At 39.0% G+C, this 15310-nt stretch overlaps 1 protein-coding gene across 2 annotated transcripts in view; it reads right to left on the bottom strand.

Annotated features, from left to right (window-relative positions):
* Positions 1-14865, bottom strand: part of MAP4 (microtubule associated protein 4) — a 149436-nt gene extending 134571 nt beyond the window's left edge. Inside the window, exon 1 of one of the 2 annotated variants that reach the window (XM_064496581.1) lies at positions 14751-14865. The gene's annotated coding sequence lies outside the window, so the exon portion shown is untranslated. Of the gene's footprint in view, positions 1-14370; positions 14524-14750 lie in introns of those variants that run through there. The other variant, XM_064496580.1, reaches the window with a different exon arrangement.
* Positions 14866-15310: the final 445 nt, after the last annotated feature.

Here is a 15310-nt window from a genome sequence, read left to right as displayed (position 1 = left end):
AGGTGAATTTGGTTCCTCAGAATCAGAATCTCTATTATAACAAGACTCTATACACACACTAAAATCTGAGAAGCCCTCATCAGATCTTCATTTCATGGGCCACACAGGGCAAGGAGGACAGAAATCAGCCTTCCAGGGTTAAGTCTTATAATGATACACTCCATTTTACCTCTCTCAAGATGAAGCAGATTTAAACCAAAACCCAATTTCCCACAACCCCAGGGGATGATACAGAAGCCTTCCTTTTAGTGGCAAAAGAACTAAAAAGTCCTGGGAAATTATGGCCACAGAATGCCCCTCATTTGCACTGGCACCTAAGGTTCTCATAATCAGGGTAAGCCAAGAACCCTCAAATTATAAACATAGTTTAAGGTAATCAACTACTAGTAATGCCACAGAATACTTCACAGAAATGAAAGCCAAGGTTAACTTCTCAATAGCTACAGTGTAAGCCAAAAATTCAATATGCTGAAATAAAATATAGGCAAACGTACAATTCTATACCCAGAAAAACGGCTTTTTAAGGATGAGAGCAAAATATACATATGCATATATAGAAGGTTTTTCTGGGTACAGGGTCTTTGTTGTTAGATTCTCAAAGGAATCTGTACTCAATAATATTAAGAACCACTTACTCACAGAGTGGTACTCACCACCTTCTCAGTACCACCACCCAGGCTCTGCTTTAACAGTAGTAGTCACAGGAAATTGTCTTCCTAAAGAAGTTCCAATTCACTTTTCTCCTTAATTTTTACTTGACACTTCTGTTCTGTCAAAGCAACAAAATATGAAATCTAACCCCTCTTCCACTTGCTGTTATCTTGATATATTTGAAAATAGTTACCTAACCCCATCTATTTCTTCTCCAAAGGAAACATCTCTAAATCCTTAAAAAGTATCTCAAATCATTTGATGTCTACTTTCATCACTAGCCAGACTGTTTTCTTCTAGATAGGCTCTAGATTATCTATGAGTTTGAAAATGTGATTCTTAAAACTGAACACAATACTTAAGATACGAAGTATTATGTTCCTCTCTAAGGGTTGTTAGATTTTTCATCCTAAGAATCTATAATCTTGATGCCTCTGGTTGCCTGAATAATACCATCTCCTCATTACCATCTCAAGGTCAAGAAAGAAGCATCTGAAGAAATGTTTTAAAGAATAGTATGATATCACTTACATGTGAAATCTAAAAAATACAACAAACTAGTAAATATAACAAAAAAAAGAAGTAGACTCGCAGGTATAGGGAACAAATTAGTGGTGACCAGTGGGGAGAGGGAAAGGGGGAAGGGCAGTATAGGGGATTAAGAGGTACTAACCATTACGTATAAAATAAGCTACAATAATATATTGTACAACACAGGGAATATAGCCAATACTTTATAATAACTATAAATGGAGTACTATACTGTATACTTGCAACTTATAACATTGTACATCAACTATAATTCAATAAAAAAGAATAGTAGAGTATTTAGCTCTAATTAAAAATTAATGAAAAGGACCAGAATCCTTGGTTATAAGTCAATTCAACAAAGCACCCTTGAACTACTTAAGACATTCATTTGAAGCCACTGATTCAGATTACTGCACAATTTATATACCATTCAGTCTATATCATGACACTACGATTAATGTAGTCAGTCATTTCTTCATTTCACAACTTACTTTCAAAAATCACCTGCAGCATCTATCACAGTGCTACGCACAAAGAAGATACATAAATGTCCGTGGTATTAAACTGAACATAGTAAGAATACTAGAGATTAAAGTTCGAATCCTCAAAAAAAAGTTTAAATCCTGACTCAGCTACAAATGTGGTATGTGACCTCAAGGAAGATAATTGTTCTATGTCTCAAAGTGGTTTCGTGAGTCCATGAACTTCATGTTTCATAGCCAATTTACCACATAACAGGTACAATGAAACTTAGAGGCAATGCAATTTCCAGTGAAAGCACCAAACACCACCAATTTCACACCTACCAAGATTACACTTTGATTTGGATCACTAGGCAAGTTTACTAGCATTTTAAAGGGTACCTTTCCCATTCACAAATCTCTTAATTCTCACAACAACCCTGTGAGGTAGGTATTTTCAGCACTCTGTAACATTTGTAAATAAAGAAACAGATTCACTAATTTCCCCCAGACTTCATAGCTATTATGTGATAGGGCTGGGACCTGAACTCTGGTCTTTTGACACCTGGCCCAATGTTAATACTGCTATACTACAGCTGGTAATTGCACTGGGGCTGGTAATTGCACTGGGACTGGTAATTGCGGTGTGTTAATTTTGGCAAATATACTTTAGACTTTTAGACCAACTCATTGAAAGGCATCCCTATTCCTGACTGATGAACTGGCTGGTTCACCCCTGAGGTATTTCAGCAAGCCTCTGCTATAATAAGCATATAAAATTGTTCAGAATATTCTTCAAACATTTCTTTTGCCCCTATTATTAATGTTACCCTCATTTTAGTTTGCTAAAGAACAGTTGCCTGGGTAGCCTGCTGACATTCACTTTAAATTATACCTTACTCAAGAGAATCATGCTAAAATGGACAGTAACTGAGTGCAAGGCACTGGCTATAATCAGAGAAACTCATTCTTGGCAATTCAATCTTACCTTTGATTATTAGCTATATGACTATGCAATACTTTTTTGTCACTGTTTAGAAAAACCAGATGTGATTTGAAGTGAGATTTTCCCATTTTTAATCTATTAAATTAGCAACTTTTTAATGGACAATTTTTGTGATAATGTATCTTCTTAATAATTCTCACTGCTAGAAAGGGTATGATGAGATGGGCTTTGATAAATGTATAATCTACCTGCAATTTTCCAACACCTATCAAAAGCCTTTAATTTACACACTTCTGACCCAATAGTTAAATATATTATTTAAGAATCTACCATGGCTGGGGGGAGGATGCAGCTCAGTGGCAGAATGAATGCCTAGCATGCATGAGGTCCTGGGTTCAATCCCCATTAAAAAATTAAATAAACCTAATTACCTATCCCCTCCCTCAAAAAATAAAAATAAAATTAACGAATGTATCATAATGAAGAAATTGGAACCTTCACATATTACTGGTGTCATTACAGTGTCATTTTTGTAAACACTTTTAGTCTGATAGTTATTCAAGAAGTTAAAAACTGAATTACCATATGACCCATATACTCTTAACCAAAAGATATGAAAACACATATCCACAACTTGTACATGAACGTTCTTATCAGTATTATTCACAACAGCTAAACAGAAACAACTTGAACGTCCATCAACTTATGAATGGATAAACAAAATGTAATATATGCACACAAAGGAATATTATGTACCCCTAAAAAGGAATGGAGTGCTGACACATGCTACAACTTGAATGAACCTTGAAAACATTATGCTAAATGAAAGACATCAATCACAAAAAGCCACCTACTGAATAATCCCATTTATGTGAAACAGCCAAAAAAAGACAAAGCCATAGAAACAGAAAGTAGATTAGTGGTTGCCAAAGGATAGAGGGAAGAAGGCAGGAAAAGATTGCTAATGGGTACCAAGTTTCTTTTGGAGTGATGAAACATTCAAAAATCTGATAGCAGTGATGATGGAACAACTTTGGAAATATACTAAACACCACTGAAAGGGTGAATTTTGTGGTATATTTATTATACTTCAATAAATCTGTTATAAAAAAGGAATGTATCTTCATAAAAATATGAAATATACAGGACCTATGAATAAAAATAATAGCCAAAACCAAAATGCCTATATATAGTGGCAAGGGAAAACTAAGTAAATCAAAACCTTTCCATATGATGCAACATTATGTGGCCATTAAAGCTTACCTTTAAAATAGCTTTTAATAACATAGAAAATTCTTAAATTTTTAAAAAGCAATAGAGAAAATTATTTATTGGCAGAATAATCTAAGTTACCATAGTTACCTTGATTGCTGATGGTGCTGAATTTTCTATAACAAATATAGAAATTTTCAGAGATGCCAGAATTTACACATATTATTCACCATCACCTTTGTAATAGCCAACCTATTAGGTTAAGAGTCCATTTTTTAAGAAATCATTTTAATTATTATCTGATTAAAGGGAACTGTGAATTCTCTAATTCTTCCCCTTTCTGAAGAATAAGATATTTTTTAAAAGCATTTCTTCATGTCTGGTAATGAAAGGCAAACAAAACAATAACAAAAGAACAGATGAGATCCTGCTCTTTTGTCTCTCCTGTCTCTATGGTTTAGTAAACAAGAAGGAAAAGAAAATGAGCACCTAGGAAAAAATGTGCACACAGAATTAACAACACAGCCAATCACATTATCATAAGTACTCCCAGGTTCATAAAAGAATTACTTTGTGACTGTGGACAGAACACATTTCCCTAGAGAAATAATACATAAAATCACATTAAAGTTACTTTTCTAATACACAGAAGTTTATGATCCAAAGTATTCTGAGTTCCAGAAAATAAGGCTAATTAGGGGCAAATGGTATAGAGAAGCAGAGATAGAAATGAGAATTAACTTTCCTGGACCTCAGGAAACATTCTATAAAGGTAAAAAATAGTCTTACAATACTCCACTTCCCTTCTGTGCCATTTTCTGTGGCACTGTGCTAAAGTCCACTACAATGGCATCTTTACCTCAGGGTTAATTAAATAAACATTTGGCAGTAGGGAAAGAAAAATGAAATACAAGATACAGTCTCTGACTTCAAGAGGATCTCAGTCCATACAAATGGCCAATAGGCACATGAAAAAATGCTCAATATCACTAATTATCAGAGATATGCAACTCAAAACTACAAAGAGGTATCACCTCACACCAGTCAGAATGGCCATCATTCAAAAGTCCACAAACGATAAATGCTGGAGAGGGTCCCACTGTTGGTGGGAATGTAGTTTGGTGCAGCCGTTATGGAAAACAGTATGGAGATTCCTCAAAAGACTAAAAATAGACTTACCATATGATCCAGCAATCCTACTCCTGGGCATATATCCAGAGGGAAATCTAATTCGAAAAGATACATGCACCTCAATGTTCATAGCAGCACTATTTATAATAGCCAAGACATGGGAACAACCTAAATGTCCCCAACAGATGACTGGATAAAGAAGTTGTGGTATATATATGTATATCTATACACAATGGAATAATACTCATCCATAAAAAAGAAAAAACAATGCCATTTGCTGCAACATGGATGGACCTGGAGATCGTCATTCTAAGTGAAGTAAGCCAGAAAGAGAAGGAAAAATACCATGATATTACTTACATGTGGAATGTAAAAAAAAAAAAACTCAAAACACAAGCTTATTTACAAAACAGAAAGACTCAGACACAGAAAACAAACTTAAAGTTACAGGGGGAAGAGGGTAGGAAGGGATAAATTAGGAGTTTGAGATTTGCAGATACTACTATATATAAAATACATAAACAACAAGTTTCTACTGTATAACACAGGGAACTATATTCAATATCTTGTAGCCTATAATGAAAAAGAGTATGAAAACAAATATATGTATGTATATGTATAACTGAAACATGCTGTACACCAGAAATTGACATTATAAAATGATTATACTTCAATTTTTAAAAAAAGGAGGATCTCTGTCCAATGAAAAGGCATTTATAATTTTTTAAATGTGGAGATCTGAAGGAATCTACACATACACACAAAAGTATTAGCACTAATAAATAAGTTCAGCAAGGTTGCAGAACACCTGATCAATACACAAAAATTTCTATGCACTATCAACAACCCAAAAATAAAATTAAGAAAAAAATTCCATTTACAACAGCATCAATAAAATAAAATAAAATAAAATGCTCAGGGAATAAATTAAACCAAAGAACTACAAAACTTGTACACTGGAAACAACCAACCATTGCTGAAAGAAATTAAATAAGAAATAAATAAATGGAAACACATTCCATGTCCATGGATTAGGAGACTTAATACTGTTAAAATGGCAACAGTCTCCAAATTGATTTAGAGATTCATTGCAGTCCCTATCAAAATTCCAACTGCTTTTTCTGCAGAACCTGACAAACTGAATCTGAAATTCACAAGGAAATACATGGGATCCAGAACAGCCAAAACAATGTTGAAGGACTCACACATCTCAATTTCAAAACATACTACAAAGCTACAGTAATCAAGACAGCATGGTACTGGCTTATAAGGATAGACATGTAGGTCAATGGAATAGAATTGAGAATCCAGAGGTAAACCAACACATCTAAGGTCAACAGATTATTAACCTGAGTGTCAAGACAATTCAATGAACGAGGAAGTCTTTTCAAGAACTGGATATCCACGTGCAAAAAATAAAAAATAAAAAAATAAAGACAATGTGGACCCTCTACTTCATAACATATATAAAAATTAACTTAAAATAGATCAAAAACCTAAATGAGACAGCTACAACTATAAAACTCTTAAGAGAAACACAGGTAGAATCTTTGTGATCCTGGAGTAAGCAACAGTTTCTTAGATGTGACACCTAAAGCATAAGCAACCAAGGAAAAAAAGGATAAAGCATACTTCATCAAAATTAGAAACTTCTGTGCTTCAAAGGATACTACTGAGAAAGTGAATACACAAGACAACCCACAGAATGGAGAAAATAAACACAAATCATATATCTGGTAAGAGATTTGTATCTAGACTATATAAAGAACTCTTACAGTTCAACAACTAAAAAAATCTAATTAAAAATGGGCAAAGGATTTGAATACACATTTCTCCAAAGAAGATATACAAATGGCCAATAAGCACAATAGTCACCATGAAATCACAATCACAATGAGATATCACTTCACACCCACTAGAATGGAATCAAAAAAACATAATACCAAGTGTTTGCGAGGTCTGTGAAAACTGGAACCCTCATATACTGCTAGTGGGAACAAAATGGTGTGAGCACTTTGGAAAACAGACTGGCAGTTCCTCACAAGTGTAAAGAGAATTACCATGGGACCCAGTAACTCCACCCTCAGCTTTATACCCAAGAGAAATAAAATAAAAACTTATGTCCACCCAAAAACATGTATACAAATAAAAAAACAAATGAACGTAGTAGCATATTCATAGTAGCTAAAAATGGAAACAAACCACTGAGGAAAGAATAAACAAAATGTGGTATATCCACACAATGCAGTATTCAGCCATAAAAAGGAATGAAGCACTCATACATAGTACAACATGGATGAACCTTGAAAACAAAATGCTAAGTGAAAAAAAAAAAAAAAGCCAGATACAAAAAAGCATATAGCATATTCCATTTATATGATATATTCAGAATAGACAAATCCATAGGCAGAAAATAGATTAGTGGTTGCCAGAGGGTGGGCGAGGTCTGGGGAATTGGAAGTGACTGTTAATAGGTTTGGGATATCTTTTGGGGATGACGAAAATGCTCTCAAATTAGATAGTGGTGATGGTTGCACAACATTGTGAATATATCAATGACTTGTATGCTTTTAAATGGTGAGTTTTATGGAAAGTGAATTATATCTTAATTTTTTTTTGAACTACAGAATAACATACGCCCAAAGATTGGTGAAAACACCAAAGAGAAGTACTTAACCCAGACTAGGGTAGGAAGAGGTCAGAAGGGCCATCTAAAAGTGACCCTTAAGCTCATACTAAGGAAAGTTTTCAAGTCTTTAAGTCTGCCTTATCACCCACCCTCTCCCCTCCCCAATCCTCCTTAAGCTCAGAAATCTGTCCTCTGAAGAAACCTGCCAGAACATTTATTTCCCAATACAAATTATTTCTATAAAAATACATTCTACCTAGAAGAAAATGACTAAGAGTCCTCTTGAATCCTCTCGTGTATTTCTATTCGTAAAAGAGAAAATGGGTTATAACCCGAATGAGTATCTGACTGAAAATTTCAGACACTTTGACAAAAATAAAGCTCAAAGAAAGGAGTCACTACAGGAAGCAACCTTTTGATTAAGGGTCTCTATTCTCCACTCCCACTCACCACCTATCCCCAACCTCCCCTAAATTTTTCAATTTTTCCTTACTTAGAATATACTATCATCTCCTCTATAAGCTTTAAGTTTTTCCACAGCAGTCTCAACATGGGAAAGAGGGGAAGAGTAGACAGACACTGTAACTACTTTACATGTCAGAACCTATACTTTGTCATAATAAAAAAAATCTTATAACCTAACTTCAATCAATAATCAATAACTATCATTAGAAAAAAACAGCTGTGCCTTTCAGTGTGGTAAGATGTAAAACATTTTAATTACAAGTGTACACACAAGCTACATAAGAAAATCAGAACCAAGATCTGTTTTGGAAATACTTAAGTAATAAAGTCAGAAGTTAGGAGCAAATACACTAAGTATGAAGTTTTGCCTCTACAGACTCCTAGGATCTGACCTTGGCATCTAGGTGAGTATTTTCTCAATCTACTCAAGTAAAAAAACACACAAAAAAATAAAAATTATAGACATAGGAAAGAAACAAAGGCAAAGGGTAATAGAATCAGGATTCAAAAGGTATCCTTTGGAACAATGGACAGAAATCAGAAGTTACAGAGAGAAAAATAAGAGTGTAAAAAAGTCCAACATATAGGGTTAGAAAATCTACCAACCAAGGACAAGACTTGGGTTAACAGTTCTAGAGAAAAAAAGACCTAGAGGTGAGCTTACTACCAGAAAAGTATAAACTAACACTGAAAAGAGGAGATTGAAAGGAAAAAGAACCTAATTTACTGGAAAGTGGTAAACTCCCCGAGGGCAGGGATCACTTTTAATCCCTTAATTAATCACTTTGCTTTCAGGGCCTACTACAGGAGTATCTGGATCAGACCATATGTGACAAACTGACAAACTAGTCTGTCCACAGGATGATACCTAACATGGTAAAAAATTTAGAAAGAACATTTCATAAAAGGTGACTAAAAGAAAAAACTGTTTAGTCCGGAAAAGAAAAAACTTAAGTGAGGCAAAATAACTGTCACTGAATAGCTGTAAAGTGGAGACTGGAGCTACAGGGAATAATTGTAGACAGCAAAATTAGAACTGCAGGAGTCAGGTTTGAGACCACTATTGGGGCAGTCTTTCAGAAATGACAAATTTGCAAACCTGGAATTGACAGCCACCAACTGTGAAGGCCCTTTCTGGGGGAATATGTGCTGGAAGAGAGGACTGAAAGAATCACTTAATATTGTGTGAAAAACTGCACTAGATTATCTCTAAAGTCTCTTCCAAGACTATGATTCTGTGAGTAGTAAGAAGTCCAATAAAGGAATTCTTGCTGTCAACACTGCCAAAGTTTTTTTAAAAAAATCTAAAACTCAGGAACTTCTTTAATCAAAAGGAACAATCCCACCAAGAAGGGACAAAGGTTGACTTGTTAGTCAAGACACTTGATATGAAGAGACTGCTTTGCTTGGGATTAAGCATATCATGGGGAGTGAGAACAGGTCACCAATTCCAGCTACATTCACACACTTCCTGTTTGGCCAGGGGCAAATGACTCCACCTCTCCACTTGAACTGAAAAAGTCATTTAAAATACCAGTATTACAGAAATATAACTTAAATTAGTTACCTGTAAAATGCTTTGGACTTTACCTTATGTGACAAAACTGCATTTTCCTACTTTACACACATATTATGGTTCAACAAGTAAGTAAATCTATATAAATTGCAAAAGCCAAATTTCTCACCGTCAGAGAAAGGAATTACAAAAAAGCAAGGATAGGGAATGCTAGAATGAATTTTGTGGTGCCAGATTAGAGTCAGAGAGACCAGTACGAATTCATGTTTATATTTACATAAAGATAGACAAAGAAATAAACACAGATTGTGTACACCTGAGTCAGTAAACACATATATTTCCTAGCTCTGTTCCCTATGAGGGCCAGACGCAGTGACACCCCAGCAAGCAATGAGTATACCCAGTTCAATTAGAAACCAGATCTTGGCTTCTAAACATTTTTTCTCCAATAAAAGAAACCAGGGCTCCTTGGAGAAATGGCTGATTCTGGGGCTGGGGCAGGGAAAATACAAGATGAGACTGGAACATCTTACAGCACCAGGAAGTATAAACGTGCTCCAAAAAAAAGGGGACATGTCAAAAGAACACAGATGCCAAATGGTCAAAGCTGGAAGAATCTGAGCAACAAAACAGAATACTGGATTACAACCCAAAGAGGGAAAAATATTCATTAATCCATACTGATATAAATTATTTAATTAAAAAAGTTGGGGGGAAAGGTACAAATCTTCCTTACAGAAGAATTCCAAATAATAAACGTAGAAGGAATGAGGGAAATAGAAAATCACCACTAGACTAACACAATAATAACTGCTGCTGCAGGCAAGTTTCACTGACCAATGCTAAAATTAGTGGATGAAACTTTAAGGAAAAATCATCTTTGTACAGCCTTGCAGAATCTCCCCCAAAATATTTACTGATTTCTGTGGGTGGTTTAAACATATGCTGACAGTTCTCTGATATTCATCCCTTCAGGAGGTGGAGCTTAATTCCCTTGCCCTGAAGCGTGGGCTTGATTTGGTGACTCAAACAAATGAAGTAAGGAAAAGGAAAAAGAGTCAGACACCACTTTAAATCAAGTTAACAAAGTTAACATCAGTAATAAGCTTACTGCTGGTATCAGGTATAACCTGATAGGAGATATCTCTAGGGTATTCTTCCCTAAAATGCCTAACCTGAGACTAATCATGAGAAACAGCAGATAAACCTACATTCAGGAACACTCTACAAATGGTCACTACTCCTCAAAGAGATCAAGTGGCAAAGGAAAGAAGAAACCAAGAAACTGTCACAGATGGGAGGAAACTAAGGAAACAAAACATCTAAATGCAATGTGGTATCCTGGACTGAATCCTGTAACAGAAAAAAAAAGTGTGTAGAAAAACTAGGGAAATCAGAGCAACCTCTGTAATTTAGTAACATTAAACTACTGTTGATTGCTTAATTTTAATAACTATCACAGTTATATAAGATGTAAACTTTAAGGGGAGCTGGATGAAGGATATATAGAAATTGTGTACTATCTTCACAACTCTTCTGTAATCTAAAGTTATTTCAAAATAATTTTTAACTGCATTTTCCTTGTTAAGTCAGAAAGAGGAAAGGTTATAAATAAATTTTAAAAGATAAATACAAACCAATAAAATTGGTTTTATGGTGAGAAGTTTAACTTTTTAACCTATAAAGAATCACAAAAGTAAACTCAGTTGCCTTTCAAGATTAAAATTTTAATGACAAACAAAAATTGCTCCCCTAAGGTCTGCACTGAGAGATTAGCCTAGTTAGTATGCTCTAAGAGATAGTGAGAACAAACCCCTCACATATATCAGTTTGCTTTATCGCCTTTCTTGACCCTAACTGTCCTAAACACACTCACTCCAAGCAAAAGGTCACAGTAACCTGGTTGTAAAAGTGCCATTTAGAAGGACAAAATGAAAACAGTGATATTTACTCAGTTTATTTTCCCAACTGACCAAATCAAATGAACCACTAAGATGACTTCCATTGAGTCAAAATGTTCCTCTCAGATTTTCTTGCCTTTTAAGGAAAAATAAAACTGACATATCAACTACCCATGTTTAGTATTTAAGGAAGAGGAGGAGGAAGACAACAGCAAAAATTTGAAATGTCAACAGCAAAAGTTACAGTCAAAGGATGGACCATCAAATTCAGAAACAAGATCGGAAAAAACAAAAAGACACTGAGGTCCCTAAGAACCACTTCTCTTAAACTAAGCCACCTATCTTGATGTAGCTCAGAGATTCAGTCCACACAGCCTACCGGACAGCCCACCTCAAGGGAACACTCACTCCCACCCCCACCCCACAACCAAAATATAAAGCGCAAGTATCCTTCCCTGTTCTCAAGCCATTTAGAAAAAGTTTGACCTTGTCCTCCTCTACCCTGCAAGCTAATTAATAAAAGTTTTCATACCCTCAAAAAAACAAAAATAAAGCCAACCCACCTAGAAAATCCAGGTGCTTCCTTCACTGTCAGCAAACAATGGAAAATTACTTTTTAATATGTAATGTAAACTTACTTGTAAATTTGGGAATTTTAACTCAAGTAAATATATGCTGGGATGACAAATATATGAAGAGATCACTTAAAAATACAACTGAGACAGTGGGAAAATGTGTTAAGAATCTCCTCAGCACCGTCAAACATTAGTATGTGTTTGTACCATGAGGAAAGGGCTACTCACTAGGCTTCTATAACTTGACTAAAACACCCACTAAGCACATCCAGTGCCTGTAGTTCCAATTCTATACTCAACTGCCTTCTTATTTAAAATCAACTGCCTTCTTATTACTGATCTGGCTGCCCAGAAACAAAGGAGGTATCCCAGCCAGTGGATAATTAATTCCAATTGTGCATATGGCACTGAATACTTTTAACATAAATAAATTGATATGCGGCTTATCAATCTCTAGTGAGTTTACTCTGCATGAATAAATTCTCAAGTGCTTGAATCACCTCTGTGTGAACCAAAATTTTCCAGTTTCTGAACTACTGGGTAGGAGTCAGAGGGACCTTGGTGTGGATTTGTGGATCTATGTGACCTCTTATTCCTGTCAACTTTCTCATCTGTAAATAAATACCTACAACTAACGCTCGGAAGATGGCAAGTGCTCAAAAAGGTATAGCTTTATTATTTTTAAGCCAAATCTGAAAGGATGTGTATAACTGAGGCTTTGGAAAGCATCGGTAGGGACCGTCAAACGACATCAATTTAAAAGTCACCCTCTGAAGAGAGATATCCCATGCTAGAGAGTTGAGAAGCGCAAAGTTAAAACGTTACAAGTTAAGTACCCACTGCCCTGTACAGAAGGAGTGTCTTGCTTAGCAACTCTAATGTTGTCTACCAAACACCCAGCCTGTAATAGTTAGAGCATGACAACTGTTCACTCTAAATCCATGTGCTCAGCTTGGATTCAGAACTGATTTATAAAAATAGCTGCTGCTGCTGCTCTTTGAATCTCTTTGAGCTGATGACTGGGCAGTGTTACCCTATAGGCCGAGAGCAGCTGTATTCCCTCACCACACCCATTTCTCTGTCTGCCCAGCCGAGCTGACGGCAACCCCCGCCCCCATCTCTGCAGCATACTATTCTCCCTCTTCCTGGGCTGAGTGAGCAAATTACAAGCACAAATATCCCCTGATGCAATGCCACAACCATCCCTGGGAAAGAGCAGGGGCAGTTGCCAAAAGAGCAGCAGCAGGGAAATCGGCGGGAGACACACACACACACACCACACACACACCACACACACACCACACACACACACACACACACACACACACACACACACACACACACACACACACACACACACACACACACACACACCAAGAAACACTGCAATGCTATGGAGTCAGGGAGAGGGAATCGAGAGGCCCGGGGGAGCAATACTGCAACTGGACCGAGGAGGGAAAGGAGAAAAGGGGGTTTCCAGGAGAAAGCTGGGTAACACTAACCTTCCTGAGAAGCACGTTTAACCGTGGGTCTGGGTCCTAAAACACAAATCTAAGCGTATTCACTACCTCCTCCCCAAAGCAGCAAATGCATTTAATTTATACGTTCCTGGAAGCAGAATCCTAACATTCCCCTCCACGGGTAATTTCACCAAATCAGAGCTCAGGCAACACGCCAGCGGAGAACCTAGTCCATGTGCTAAGTCACAATCTCTGTTCTGGGTAACGTTTCCAACAGGCCCTCCAGGCCCCTGTCCTATCCTCGCATCCCTACCCTTGCTGCGACCCCTGCGCACTCCCACAGCCAGGCACACGCTTAGTCCCCAAACAGCGCCAGGGCCGACGCTCGCAGGAAGAGCCCCGCCTGGGGCCCGGTTCTCCCGACCACCCTCAACTCCTCCCGCAACCCCTGACCGGGAACTTTCTCTAAGGCTCGCCTCAGCCCCACCTCAACTGACCCCCAAAAGCCTCCGGGATGACCTTTGGGAGTTCCCTTAAGCCCCCGAGCCCCACCCAGGCCCCAGGCTACAGCCGACCCTCGCTCGCCCGGCTCAGCCCCATCCTGCGCCCAAGGCATGCTGCTCGGCCCCACCGCTCCAGACCCCCGCTGCCGGACCTATCAGCCCGCCCCGCCTCGCAGGCCCCCGGATCGCGCCTCGAACATTCCGAAGATCACACCCGCAGGCCCCCCGCCCGGCCACCCCCGCGCCCCACAGGCTGGCGGCCACCGCCCTTCCCCGCCTCAAAAGGGTCTGGCGGGGTCCCGTGCGGCCGCGGGGCGAGGCTCAGGCAGCCTGAGGTACAGCGGGGAGGTAGCCCCTATGGTCTGGCCAAGCCTGCCACAGGCACCTACCCGCCGCCGCCGCGCCGGAGCCGGAGCCGGAGGGAGCCGGGAGAGGGCCGGGAGGAGCAGGGAGGAGCCGCGAGCCAACAAACGAGCCCGAGGGGCGGGACACAGGGAGGCGGCCGCTTCCTCGTCGTCCTCTTGAGGGCCGGCGCGGGGGCGGGGCGCCGCCACCGCCTATCCTGCGGGCGCCGCGGCTCAGGCCAATAAGGGCGGTGGCGGGGCGGGCGAAGGGACACAGCGGACCAATGGGCAGCGGCCCCACCGCTCGGCCCTCGGCGTGGTAGCCGCTGAGGAGAGGGCCGTTGAGGGCGAGGTACGCGTTGGGTATTCAAACGCCAGCCTGTCTCCTGCCCGCTGAGGCCAGAGCGGCAGTAGGGCAGACTGACCTCTCCTGCTGTTCTGTGGGTCGTCGCTTCCTTTTAGAACTTGGGTACCTTGAGCGGGCAGTATGCGAGTGGCCGGACACACGCAGCCAGGCCCAGGTCTCCACGCCGGCCGGGTCGTGGGCTCTATGACGTAACCTGGGAGGGGCGTGGGGCGGGGCGCGGGCCAGCTGGTCTGGGAAGGAACCGTAGGGGGACCAGGGCGCGGCTAGCGGGGGCCTCTCCAGGGCTGCGCCGCTGCCGGCCACAAGTGACGTGGCTGGTCCAAGTTGAGATGTGCGTTAAGTGTAGAATACACACCGAATTCGGAGACTTCACACAAAAATTATACAAAATAGCTCATTCATAATTTTATATTGATTACTGTTTAGGCCATTACAAAATTGGTTGCAGTTTTGGATATCTTTGGTTAAACAGAATATATTTAAAACAATTTCGTGTTTCTTTTTTACTACTTTTTAAAATATGGCCACTAGAAAAACTAGAATTACTGTTTGGTTCACATTATATTTCTGCTGAATGCTCATTGTGTTCCAGGCACTCGTGTGACACCTTATAACTCA

This window comes from Camelus dromedarius, chromosome 17 (assembly GCF_036321535.1).
Source record: "Camelus dromedarius isolate mCamDro1 chromosome 17, mCamDro1.pat, whole genome shotgun sequence".
NCBI lineage: Eukaryota > Metazoa > Chordata > Mammalia > Artiodactyla > Camelidae > Camelus > Camelus dromedarius.
This window is presented reverse-complemented; position numbering and strand designations above follow the sequence as displayed.